Source organism: Cupressus sempervirens, chromosome 1, assembly GCF_028749045.1.
Source record: "Cupressus sempervirens isolate cs-2001-9-10 chromosome 1, ASM2874904v1, whole genome shotgun sequence".
Classification (NCBI taxonomy): domain Eukaryota; kingdom Viridiplantae; phylum Streptophyta; class Pinopsida; order Cupressales; family Cupressaceae; genus Cupressus; species Cupressus sempervirens.
Window position 1 is genome coordinate 405,344,181 of NC_143118.1, and position 15,579 is coordinate 405,359,759.

Genomic DNA, 15,579 nt, shown 5'->3' on the forward strand with positions numbered 1-15,579 from the left:
TTCTATAGAAGAAGTTGGATTATCATGCATTGTTCTTGGATAACATCTACAAAAGACATTATGTAGGATATAGATGTTACAAAATACTTACCATCTTTTTAAACAATAGATAGGCTTGAAAAAGGTTCTTAATACATTTCTTAAATGTCTTTTCCTATCCAATTCTCTCTTTATATTTTCAATATATTTTTCTTTTTCTTTTTATCTTGTTCCTATTGATCCTTTGTTACTTCTATCACTCACATTCATTAAATTTTGTGTTTCTCATTTGCTAGGCCTTGCAATTATCTTTTCAATTTTCTGACTTCCTTTTGCTAGCAACAATTTGTGTTGTCTTTTTCTTTGATATTTGTTTATAATTTCCTTGTTAAACAACTACTTAATTTCTTTCTTTGTTTCAACTCTTTTTTTTCTTTCTTTCTCAATCTATACCACCACCACCATTTGTAGTGGTAAGTTGAGATTATCAAGAAAGTTAAATTACACTTTCAATTTTACAATTTTATGTATTCTTTGATAGATGCATACAAATTCAATTTTATAGTTTTATGTATTCTTTGATAGATGAATACAAACTTTTAGGAATTGGAAAACATTGGAGCTGGTTTAGACTCCCGTGTTTAGTTAGATTTTTCTTCAATTTAATCTTTCTAATCATTTGATTTTGGATCCATACTCTCAATTCCTCCCAATTTAAATGTCATGCCCAAAAATAGGGCAAAAAAACACCAATAATTTAAGAAAAAAAGATAATATCAACTAATTTAACACATAATAATGTATACAATCATTGAGTATATTATAGAAGGTGACAACATGATACAATTAGTTTCAATTATGAGGTCTAGGTATATAGTTGAGTTCAAATTATAACACGTGATAATGTAAAGTCGATATTCCATCCTACTGCACGAGTTCAAAACCCTAGGTTTTAGTGCCATAGGAACATTTAGCACAGGTTGATTAAGTTTGATAGATTAAAATATAGGTTTGTGGTGGCAATGGTATGACATCAAGTCAAAGAGGTATTAGGGTTTTCAAGTTCTAAAATTGAATTCAAGATTGTTAGGTTTAATTCAGTAAGGTTAGGTTCACATGTTTCACTTTCTAACACGAGGATGGAAACCCAACTCTAAAAGGTCACAATCAGGTTAACCCTAGATAACTAAATATGCACTTAACATGTTAATAATATAATATTAGTTAACTCCAATATTTACCAAAACCTATAAGAAATTAAATAAACACTAAATACTTGTCATTGAATGCATCATAACATTTAAAACAACTTAGAGCATGAGTAAAAAAATGACCCACAAGCCACCTATACATACCACGTCTTCTAACACATACTAGCATTTCACATTAAGAATATACTAACCCAAAACCCTCTAATAATTAAACTTCTATTATATTAATAACATTGTCAAATAATAACTAACATAAAATAATATATATGATTCAAACTAATATCCTACCATATTTAAATCACAAACTACCAATTTCTTCCTAACACATATGCTAACTACTAACTAAATATAAATACTACAAAATTGCCCCAAACCAACTTTATTAAATGAAAAACTCTAATTACAAAACATAATTTAAAAACTACTATACTAATAAAACAACTTTATTAAATGAAAAACTTTAATTACAAAACATAATTTAAACACTACTATACTAATCCTATTTAACAAATAGAAAAATACACTTATTACCCTAATCACCCCTTAACCCTACTAACTATGCCCATATTAATTCTCTTAACATAGGCATACTATATGGCCATGCTCCTACTAACTATTCCCTTAACCCTACTAAACTTTCGTACTTCATTCTCCTTATCCCCCCCAAAGTAAGATCAATTCCATTGGCATGCAACGCCCCATACATCTTTCCTTTCTTCTCTCTTCTCACCATGGGAAGAGACTATACATTATCATGGTGTCCAACTAACCTCTTTTCCCACATTGGCCATTTCTTCCCTTACCCAAAAGGGTGACTAATACCATATACCCTTTACAAAACTCCTTCATTCAATTAGAAGAACACAATAACATGAAATCAAAATCAAATCCCATCCCCTCACATAGACATAACAAAAAATACATTTATCTCAAATGCAAAAGAATGAAAATACAAACAAATCTATTTGCAGCAAGAAAAAATAAACTTCCATGGCAATGGGGAGACCAAACTCAAGTGTTATGGTAGAATGTTCTTGAGAAGAGCCCGATCCTTTTCTTCCTTCAATCCAAAATGTTAATCTCTTTAAAAGTAGAGAGTGGGTGAACACCCTCCAACTCCTCAAAGGGCCTCTAAAATAGCTTCTAAAACTCAACCACCTAAAATGGCAATAAATTCATAGTTGACCCTAAGACACTTGGTTCCCAACTTAATCCTACCATAAATGCAAATAATTTTGCAAGAGTAAGGATTTGGGAAGGATCACAAAGTTTCTCAATTTTCACAACCAAAAGAAAATGAGATATTTTGAGGGTCACAAAAGTCAATAGGAGGTTCTAGAAGTGTTAAAAGGCACAAAACCCATACCCCTACCAGATGGGTACTTGGTTTTCATTAAAATTGATTTCTAGGACCCCTTTTTGGCCTCTACAAGTGACTAGCAAAAAGTTGAATTCAATTAACCTAATTAGTGGGACTATTCAATTACCTTAATTAAGGGGGTTTAATTAGGCTCCTAATTAGGTAAGTTAGGTTTAGGGTTACATTGCCAACCTTAATAGACATGTCATTACATATACACATGCCAAGTGTCAAATGACATTGTAAAATAACATAATAACATTGACATGTCACTAATTAACAATGAAATCAACTAATACATACACACAACTTATGATTAGGAAATAAGTCACTTAACAACGAGGTTTGAATATATGAGCATTAGATTCAACCTTGTCTTCCTAGTTTGCACATATGGCTAGTTATCAATTCTCTAAAGATTTCCATGGTAATTTCGTACACACTCAATTTGAACATCAGTAGCTCAATAAAATCAAATGTATATATGCTTCAAATTGCATAATCAATTGATGAGACATTCTACATTCTCATTTTAATACAATTTTCCATTTATGCACATGATAAAGATAACTGATTGCATAATCAAAATAATATAACATATTCATCAACTCAAATTAAAATACTAGAATAATCCTCATAATGCATGCATATACCTAAAAATCATAAACATCATCAATAGAGAGTATTGAACTATCTGAATGCATACAAGGTACCATAAATAACATCATCATCCAAAGGTGAGATACCTCATAGCATTGTTACTACAAATCAATGTTTAATTAGTCAAAAAATATAGTGAGTCTCAAATCACAAGGTATCAAAATATGAACGTATTAATTGATCTCAATTTCCATTAGGACACCTAAGTTCCATAAAACCTTAATTCATATTAACCATCATAATCATCTAACTCCATAACTTTCTATCACCTAGTTATGTAGATGTATCCCAGAGAACACACACAATGTTTATGATTTAAACCATAATTTTGAGTACTAAATAACTCATCTCGATACAAAAGTATAACCTCTTGTACATGATACCCTAACAACCTTAACACATAATAATGTACTTTTAATATTTAAGATTAAGCTACTTAAGGGAATTTCTAATGATTCAATAATCTTTTTCTTCAAATTTCTAATGATTCGTAGGAACATAAGTTTAAATTATAAAATTACAATAGTCATCAAATCATTATACATAAGATAGCCATAATTTATCATAATATTCTCTACATGGTTTCTAGCAAGAACAACATCATTTCCCCTACCATTTCCTTATCATGTTCATATATCCATTCAAATATCCTATAAAGGATTAAAAAAAGTAATTTGTATTTAAATATGTACATACAAGGAGGGGTCTTACATTAAAATATTTTCTTTATTTCAGAATCTCAAGAATCAACATAATAATATACTTATATAGTTGTAATGAAAGACTTTGTGCCTCATCAAAATTTGAAGAAATTTGAATCCTCATTAAATCATTCACTAACTATGATGGTTTAGTTGGCAAGTGGGGAGAAGAACAAACCTCTCTTTTATTTAATTATGTCCAATTAATGAGAAGAACAAGTCTCCCTTCTTGCTGATTATGTTCAAATAATATAAGGAAGTCCTTTATATTCTTGTCAAAAATAATAATTTTTGTTGCACCATAGAACCCCTCACTCACTTGGTTACTGTTTCATGTATACTTTTCTCTTTAAGAGGGTTTGATAGTTGGATTTTATTCATGGTGTAGGGACAAGGAGAGAAACTAGAAACATGTGGAATAAACTCAACTTCAAGCCTTCCAATACCCCCTACTTAGAGTTGAATACACAAGATCTTTATACATAATTCAAATAATAAATAGAGAACACAATACCAAATGCAACAAATAAATAGGTGCAAATATTTAACTTTACATACAAAATGGAAACATGAATGACTCTGAGGCCATCCAAGTTGGAACCTTATATAGACTAAAGAGTCATAGTTTGGAGTCTAATATTTCATCTTCTATCTTCTATCTCTCTAGCAATGCCACTTTCCCACATCTAAAAAAGCTTCTTTTATAGCTAGCTAAGCCACAAGTTGACTAGTCAAGCATTTTATTATGATATAGGTCTAGTCTTGGGAGAACAAACCAAAACATAAGTAAAGGACAAAATTAAACCATGGACACAAAGATGTCGGTCCACATGTGTGCTAGGAATCATCTCCTAATTGTACAAGATGCCATGTAAGAATAAAAAACCACAAAAATCTAAATGACACACCTCACTGGATGAAACAAAAAAGATTAGGGACCACAAATAATGATGTAGAGATCAAGAACTATGAAATGTTAGAATGTGATCACTTAGGAAAAGGATCTAAAATGTATCCTTGACATGATATCAACTGTGGACAAAGAGAAACTAAAAGTAGAAAATTATACATCATGAATATCAGACTGCTATACAAAATAATAAATATTTTTATTGATGCCAGATTCCTTAAGACCCTAAATGCTCTAGCATTAGACATTTGAGGTAAGAAGAGAACTAATGTCCACATTAGAGCTCAAAAGAATTTTGACCTAAATTATAGATCCAATTCATCCTATGATATCCATGAACTATCTTCAACTAGTTTTCCTTTCCATCGAGAAAGGTATTCTAGGCAATCCTTCCCTCTAGTGCTTCTACTCATTATAGTATTCAAGATATGTTCAATACCTTCCCCTTTCTTCTTTGGATAATACATGGGTTATTAGTCAACTCATTTTCAAGCTCATGGTATTCAAAGATATTAAAAATATTGAATATGGGTGAAATATACATATCTTTAGGAAACTCCACTTCAAAAGCATTTTCACTATCAAACTTTCTCAGAATTTGACAAGGTCCAAACTTCCTCATTTTCAATTTGTTGTAGGCTCCAACTCAAAATCTATTTTTCCTCAAATGAACTATTGTACCTAATCACTTACATTAAAATATTTATGTCTTCTCCTCTGATCAACTCACTATTTATATTCTCAAATAATGTTCTACAAATTGTCTCTTACGTCATTTATGAAACTTACAAAATATTCAACATAAACACTACTCTTTAGGAATCATGATTTGATTACCTTTCTGCACCTTATTCTGAATTCCATGGAAGACTGTGTTTCTAAGGCTAGGAAACCCTTCTATATCATCCATGAGAGCTTCATGAACACCTTTACAAACATCGTGTTGCCATAAAATTGCCACTTCTTATCGACCTGCTAGCCACTATTAGTCCCAATGTCTCTGTTGGTGTTTTCAAATGTTAGGTTTCAAAAACCCAATGATAGGAACACATATATCTAGGGGTAGCTAATTCTCATGTTCAACATACCTATTCAAATACCAAGGCCAACTATAAGGCTATACTCCTACTTTCGAATCTACAAACCCTAGGTGGATGAAACTCAGATTCTTTCATATGGCACTAGTTCCTAAAACATGTATCTGAATCTGGACAAAGTAGATTGAAACCCCAATTCTTCTATGCTTATTCAAATAAAATCGACATGAAATAGCTAATAACATGACCTATGAACTTGACAAGCTAAGTGTGGGTAAATCCTTTTAGGTCTTCAACATAAAAGGGAAAAGACTTTGATTAATGTGTTGATTATCAACAAAATCAAGGTATGAAAAATAAACATATAGATCATGTAGCTAACCAATGCCTTATCTATTGGGTAATTTCACAAATTACTAACACACATCCTTCAAAATCATTGATATATCTCATATATCAAGATTCTAGATCTATCCTATCACTTTGTGAATCAGATATCTACACCAATTCTGAATCTCATACTTGACCTATCCTTTCATGAAATCTGCAATCCCACCAAATACATAGAGCATTTTCTTGGTAGTTTGTTCCAAAAATAAAACATTAAGACATATAACTTTAAGGGGTTGCAACTGGGTGTAAGTTCTTTGTTCATAAACCATAATAAATTACAAACAACATGAATATGAGACAAGAATTAGATTGAAGATTAACTTGTTGCTACATATTTATGCATTTCCTTGAAACAAATATAATAGGATGCAAGAAAATAACTCATGAAACAACTGAATAGACTAGAACTATCTTTTAATTCATTAATGACTATTCATTACAAGAGAGAAATGCTAAAGAATGGTGGAAACCTAGCTAAGAGCTTTCTCAGAAAACTTGGGAACCAACCCTAAAGAAAGAGAAAAGAAGATATTATATAGAAAGGAAGAAATCCCAGATCTACTATGATGTTGTCATTTATTCACTTGAAGAACTTCCACTTTCTAATGAAAAACTTCTCTCTACCCTCTTCCTGTAACTGAAAATAAGATCTTATCATTCTGTTTGAAAAATATCCTTAGGAATGTCTTCTGAATGATAGAGTTACCAATTGCAAAAGATGCCAGATCTGATGCTAAAAGCTATGCCAAAACACCCACCAAATGACTTTAGAGGCAAAACAATACTCTTAAAAATATTTCCCCCCAAATTTAGAGCTAACAAACTCCTCTATTCGCTTCTCAACTAATTTTGATGCCCAATCATGAAAAACATCTATTTTGCTAAGAATGCCCCCATTTTCAAAAATCTACTTATAACTTCTTCCATTGACGAGTTGCACATTAGATTCAAAAATTTCATCTTCTCCCCTTTTTGACGATATATTGCACTCCATATTTTGGATAAAAAACACCCCTTTGGTGTGCATTTGAAAAATTTAGCCCTTGGCCATGAACAAAGCTTTTTAAAATTGAAAAATTGAAAATGTTATATAGTTTGAACTATAGACTATATCAATCTTATTTAAAAATTTTCATTATTTGAGAATGAGTGCTCAACCTCTGCCCTTGGATATATTTCAATTTAAAATTTCCTTTTATTTATTTTACAATCTCACCTTAGCTTTCTAATTCTTGGGTGCTACATGGTGGATTCTTATTGGCCATCTCACACCTAGACAAGACCCACATCTCCTTGGCATAATTTTGGAATATTTGAAATATTGACCTCTGATCTCACAAAGTGCTCTAGAATTTTCCATGTGTCACTCCATTTGTACTGGCTTTATCTTTCACCTTTATTTTCATAGAATAGTGACGACTCTATCACTCATCACTATACCACAAATCTCCTTTGATGACCTCCTATAGGCACCATTGCTTTAGGGTATAGTTATCATTTCTTTATCATAAGAAAAAAAATACTAGACTCCTTTGATCAACAAAATCCTTATCACTATTGCAATAAAAATCTAACATCCCCAAAACCCTTCATTATCAAAACCTATAGCGATGTAATATTTCTCATCACCATTCTCTATAATAGAATGTCACTTTGCCAATCTCCAATGGTTAATTTCACCATAACATACAATGAAAAATTCATATCTAGCTTCCTTTACCCATCACCATAACTATTATCAAAAAGCTCATTGCTCATCACTAAAGCCAAACCCATGACATCTCGGTTGCTGATGATCGCTCTATGCTATAGCAATATACCTTCCTTTATCGCTTATTGCCATATTGAAAATGAGGCTACTCCACTCAACAATGAACCCAATTGCTATATGCTATAGCAATATCATACCTAACTTCAAGCTAATCTCACTACAATCTTTGTATGCTATCCCGATATTCGATGCCTTATCACTATAGCTATAGTGACAACCTCATTGGTAATTGTCATAGCCAAATCCATGACACCATGGTTTAGGGCTTAGCATTTCTTTTAGCTATGAAACTATGATAATTTTATCTTTACCTTTGTTTACCCTTTGTAAAAGCCAAACAGAGGGCTTGCTCTAACAATGTGATGTTGTGATCACTATTTTGATTAACTGCTACTTTACTTCATAACTTTGCAACCAAAGATTTTTGACACTTTTCTACTTAGACCAGAGGTTGACTGTAACTCCATGAAATTCTGCTACTAAGTAGGCCTTAACTATCATAGTTTCTTTTCACATCCTCACAACTCAAGATTCTTGAAGCTAGAAATAAGCCATGACCAAGCAATCTTTAGCTTTTGCTGCTTCACAACCCACACCTAGAGGTTTTCCTCAACAACTGCAATACTATGATGGTCTTTATCCTGATTGCTTCACATATTTGTAATTGCAAACTCTCATAAAGATATTGACATATAATATACAAAATGGTTAAAAGACTAAGGGATATAAAAGAAAAGAACATATAACCAAAGTTTTTACGTATCCCTTTTTATGCTTGCATGTTGTTTTATGAATAATTCATTAAAACATGGGATAGGACAATTTTCTAGGGTTTTTTCATGAGGAATGACAAATTTTCATAAGCCCTAAGCAACAAAAATATACTCTCTTCCTAATTTTCACAATGTATTTCAAAACATTTGGTTGGGTGAAAAATTAGGCCAATAGTGGCTCTATCTGGGGATGGATGTCCCTTTCGAGCATGGAAAGGATTCATAATTTTTAGAAGTAGAAAACCCCAACAAATCTTTCAAACAACTTTATTAAAAATAGGACACCTACTCTAACTATACAAACAATGGCCCTAGGCCACCAAAACCTCTTAAAATATCTTACCTCTATCGAACACATGATTTTCATTAGGAAAGTTGTAAGTGTCATTCTTAATTATTTCACCAAACACATCAGAACTCTTCATTAGTAGATTAAATAAAACAAAATCAATTTCATCTAGTGCATATTAAAACTTGAAACACTCTCTTCATCTTGCTCACTATGAAAATGCATATCAACATGCTCTTGAATTCCAAAATCAAATTGAGAGTCACCATTATCAAAAGACTCATTTATGATATCAACTAAAAAAACACAAGGTTCTCATACTCTTCTTCATTTAAATAATTGTATTCATCATAAATTTGCAACTCACCTTGTGTACCTCGATGTGAAGAGTATATGAAATATGATCCCTACTCATTTGCAATCTCATTACTCATCCAATCAAATTTATCATACATTGAAACTCCTTCACACTCAAACAACTGATTAGTGACCGAGTTTGAAACAGAATCATGAAAGTGCTCACACAAAATATGTTGATCATAATCATAGTCTTCATCTAACAACTTGTTAGATTGAACTTTGAACTCATTAATCTTATCATCACAATATTTGTTAGCACAAAAGGGAAACACATAATCATACAAATACAACTTCCACTATTTTCTATTTCATCATATAAATCATCAAAACTTATTGCAACATTATCAACATAAGAAGAATGTAAAACAATACCAAATTTCCTTTCAATAACATCCCCCACATATAACAAGTTGTCATGTGCCCAGACATTTGAAGTACTCTCATATACACCTCCAAAGCTTGACAAAGATGGTTCTAATTCTATATATATTTCCTCATCAAACTTTGGGGAAGTGACTTCATTAAATTAAGAAATGTTATAAGGGAGAATATGAGCATCCTTAGAAGCACTTGCATAACTTTCAAAATCATGAGCTAAAAAAGCCAAAATTTCATCAGGGTTAAAAAAGACTTCCTCACAAATCTTCTCCTCTTGGCTATGATTATTATCTAGATGACATGAAGAATGTACAACACCAAAAACCATTAGTATGACAATCTAAAAAAATTAGTATTGTTACTATAACATATTTCATCTTCCTTGTAAAATACCTCTTTACTAGGTGTTTCATTTTCATTTTCATCATGAGAAGAGTTATCCATAGTATTGTTAGAACTTTTTTCACTCTCACATATGTCTTCACATGATTCATTTTTGGCTAAGTATCCTTCTTCCTCATGTTTACTACAATCATTTGATTCACTAGATTTGGAATCCATATCTTCATAATCACAAGATACATTATCATCTATGGTTTAACTACATTCACTATTATCTTCACCATATTCACTTCTATTATCAAAGGATTCAATACATAATTCACTGCTACTCAAATCACTCTCAAATTCATTGAAAAGATCTTCAACATGCAAAATCTTTTGTATTCTCAAATGTGCTAGCCAATCCACTGAATTAGGCATAAAAGTATCTAGGAAAATAATAGGCTATGACAATTACTTGGGTCTTAAAGAAAAATGTAGCTTCATGAGTTCTGATTTGAACTTCATATAAAATTGATCACCTCCTAGACTTGAATACTTCCTACCATATTTCTTATGAACCAGACAATCTAATTGTGGAGTTCCTTTCTCATCTTTACAATATCTTCAAGCACATCTTCATAACTTGGTAAACTAACTTCAGATATGAGATCTGATTCCATCTTGAAACAACAACTTCTAACTACTTCTTTCTCCTAGTGCTAGAAATCACTAAATAGAGGCATTGATTTCTAACACCCAACTTTCATGAAAAGAGAACACATGAAAATCAAAATATCTAAGTGCTGATGCTAAAACTCGATCTGCTAATTTGACATGAGTACAAACCTCAACTTCTTCACACCATTAATAAAAACCATGTAGAGTTGCCACATCCTTGAAGAGGAAAAATAAATCATTGCTATGATTCACTTTTTAACATTAAAATTCTTAAAATAGTAGATGCATACAACACTTAAGCTTAAATCAAGAATCGATAACTTCTTTTCCAAGAACTAAAGAAAGCTATAAGTCTTCTCTCTTGACTCAAAAAAATCCATTTTCATTCCAACTAGCATCATAGTCTACTTGAATAACCTCAATGAGATCAGGAAAGAAAAGTGTAGGTAACTTTGTAACCTTTTGTTTTAATGTTTCAAATCTCTTATTTGGTCCTTGTGTCCACTTTAAATCCTTTTTATCTCCTCTCATAGTCTTTTTCATAGCATTACACATTGAACTGAAATTTCTGATAAACTTCCTGTCAAAACTTGCCAACCCATGAAATGATCTAACTTTCCCCAATAGTCATAGGTGTAGGCCATTCCAACATAGCCTTTTCCTTTTTAGGATCCATTTTCAAACCTTTATGTAAAATCACAAAACCAAGATATACTAGATCCTCTTTTATAAAAGAGCATTTCTTCAAGTTATCTAGTAACTCTTTCTCCTTGAATCTTTGTAACTCATGTGTGATATGTGTAATCACATAAAAATGGCCATCTAGAAAATTAGCCCCCTTCTCAACATTTTGGCTAATTTAATTTAATCACTTACCTAGATCAAATTGCTAATAATCAATTTATTTGATTATAACCTATAGTTTGACTATGCTATCCTAAGTTCATTATTTGATTAAAAGAACATGTCCCCTTTTAATTAAATAAAAGACCCCATTCTTCTAACCCACTTAAAGTGCACACATAAAGTCCTTTTTCTATTTTACAATTAAAAGAAAAGGCTTGTGAGACTTTTATCTTATGTGACAAGTCAACTTATATTCTATTGGTTGACTTGTGTGTGCACATGGATCAATCCTCTTTTTGAATTCCACCATTGATCATCCACCATTTTCATCTTGATCTCTACTGTTCATACAACTTTAAAAGGGAGAGAGCTTTCCCTCTCAAAGGATCCACTCTCATTTGAATATTGTTATGCTGCAGGTTTTCTAATAGGTTTCTTTAGAGCTTTGTGGAGAACTTCTCATTTCTTGTCTCATTCTCTCATTACCATTGCACACTAGTTTAGATTCATACTTACATGCTAGTTTAGTTATTTTCTTGCAATAATCTATCTCACATAGTTTAAATAACAGTATTGTAACACTCTCATTCATATTCTAGCATAGTTGCATCTTGCATCTCCATTCTAGTTTAGTCTTCCATCTTGCATTGCATACTTGAGGGATTCCTTGAGATATTTGCACTCTTGTTCTTGTCTCAAAGAACCTCTTGTTGCATGGTTTACTAGCAAGTGTATATGTGAAAATGTGGCCTATGCTAACACACACACTTCAACACGATCATTGCATGCAGATTCATCTTGGAATGAACATTGGATTGTTCATCCAAAATTTGCCCTGCAAAGCGACCTGTTGCCTTCTATCTAAAGGGATTTTGCTTGTTAATATCCTCAGAATCAAGGTGCAGGCAACCAGACCCTCTAAGAACGAAGGATTTGACAATGAAATTAAGCTAAGAATGAGTATGCAGATTAATCTAAAATGAAAGATGCAATGTAATCTAAGAACAAATAAAGCAAACTAGATTAAGCATATGCATGATTAAACTAAAATGAGATTAAACTAAGAATGAGAATGTATGCAAGAAATGTAAGTAAATATGAGCATGAATTTCAGTAGCGATTCGATGCAAATTCTCCAAATTCATCCTCCTAAAATGAGGAGATGAGGGTCTCTTAAATAGACTCTCATGGAATCCATCAACGGTTGAGATCGATTCAGATCAACAGTTAGGATTAAAGATGGGGTTTAGTCATAAAGGGAGATTCCCAAATTAAAGGGAGTTAATAGAATTAATTTGAGTAAAATAAGGAGTTAACTATTTTAATTTGAGTAGAAAAAGGAGTTAACTGATTTAACTCATTTTTTATCAATAGTGAACTGGAAATTTCCCTTTTTGAACTAAAGAGAGATTTTGTTGAGATATTTAATATAATAAAATGAGATATGCTCTCATAATTACTTTTTCTATTTAATTAAATAATCTTTAATTAATTAGAGACACTTTTGTTTAATTAAATAACTTCATTTAATTAATTAGGAATGGCTTCCCATTTAATTAAATAACTTTGTTTAATTATTTAGAAGTAAGTACTCCATTTAATTAAATAATTTCTTTTAATTAATTAGAAATACGTTTCTCATTTAATTAAATAATTACATTTAATTAATTAAAATAGGCATATTTATTAAATTAAATAAATTTAATTCCATAGTACATTAGCCTTAGGATATAATTTAATTTAATTAAAGTATAAATATTTAATAATTAAATTAAATATTAATCAATAGGTTTAATGTTACTAATATGAGTAAATACTATAGGAATTAAATAATAAGCATGATGAATGTAGATTTAGATTTTTTGCATCTGACAATTAAGTCAAGTAGCGAATAGCAGAATGAGAATTGCCTATTAGAATAGGACTTAAGATTGATCAGAAATAGACCAGAATTGGTTGAGATGGCAATGAGCCAATTTTGGGGTATTACAGCAAGAAGCACGTTTCTAAGGCTTAGCTAAGAGCCTTCATGCTTGAATACTAGCCTCTTGCACTCTGTGGATAGGGAGCTCTAAGTCGGCATCCAAGCATTCCAACTCATGGAATCATTGGGATAGAATGATTTAGAGTGTGACACATTTCTAGTGTACATTTTTGGTGCCCACCATGAGGCCAGACTGTACATTTCGCCCTGCATTTCCTAATTTTCTCTTGCATTTCCTTTATTGTTCTGCATTCTTCTTCTTTTTTACAGTCGCGGTGTTGGGCGACATTCTTCTAGTTTCACGTGACAGTTCACAGTACTTTCATGTGACACTTTTTGGAAATAGTGTCACACTTGAAGCCTGCATTCTGTCACCCTTTGTGAAAAACTCTATCGCACGGCTGAAGAAAAAGTATCGTCTGCACATAAACCGTCACCTTTCTTTACTATAAAGTATCGCACAACATTTGTTCAATGACAAGTATTGCCTAACAAGTTTTTCTCATTTCTTGAGGGGTTTGATCAAATTTCTTCTTAGCTGGCTGATTATTATTTTTTAGCAAATTTTTGGGCTATTTTACAGAGGTCTTGTTCGCAGTTTTTGTGATTATTTCATGCTAACTTGTGGGCTAAAAAGTTGTGATTGTAGGTTGCCCTCTCTGTGAAGAAAAATTGAAACTTTGCATACAAAAGAACACATGTCAAAGCTTCAAATGTGCAAGGGCTACTAACATTATTTGCAGAGCTGCCCAAAGCATAAAAACCCAAACTTGCTTGATTTTTTTGTTTTCATGTGCGACATTGAATAATTGTTCATTTTTCATAGGCACATAAAACTTTTGATTGGAGTCTTTTGGTAATAGGAGAGTATGCTCTTCACCCTTGTGGTCAATCATAAATCTTGACTTTCCATTTGGTTTCAAAAGCAAGGGGTAACTGAATCTTCCTAGTGTGTTTGGGAGAAAATGATTGGAATAGGAGAGTATGCTCTTCACCTTTGTGGTGAATCAGAAATCTTGACTTTCAAAAGTTGATCCACTCTTTATGTAGTTAGAATCCTTTAGAGGGTCTTCTCTTGGATAACCTAAGAGGAACGACCCAATTGGGGACAAGTAGATTACCTGGCTTGTCCAACCCACTATAAACTCAAGGCTATCAAGGACACAAAACCTTGGTAGACGTAGTGTTTGTCTTTGCCTAGTGTGATCGCTTATGAGATTTTGACCATAGGGAGATCACTAGGAAAGAATGCTTAAGGTACTCTTGTGGTCACGAGATCGGTTACTCATCGCAAGATGAGGTGTCCCGTAATTGAGAACAAAAGAAACACTATGAATGGAAGCCCTATCTAAACACCCTAAGTTAGTAACTACCCTTTTTTAGCTGCTCAACTTCTTGGTGCAAGGATTGATCCTAGTGGACTACCCGGATCACCCCAAGATTTTACACTCACCATATGTGTTCCCTTGGTTGTGCTTATGGCACTTCCATGTCAAAGCCAATATCTCTTGTGGGGAACCACTTGGTGTGAGGCAAAGGAGCATCAAGCGTTGGCCAAGTTGTTCAGTAATGAACCGTAACTCTAAGGTAGATTGCTTGGCTATTATTTTCGATGTTTTGACTAGTGTTAATGTTCTTGCAACGTAAACATTCTGATAAAAGTTGTTAGGAAGGCTGTTTTGATATCCCAAATGCGTATTGACAAGGTTGTTTTTACCCTTGATCAATTGTTTTGAGACATGTTAAAACACTTACTATTCACAAACCTTGTTGTTTACTGATATGAACCATAATGAAACACTGTCTGATTGACAAATTGAAATGAACTTCAAACCAAAATTGACCTTTTTTTGCACAAAACTGGCACTCTGTTGCATGCTCTCACAAGAAATATCATGTGATAGATTTTAACCAAAAATCTATCG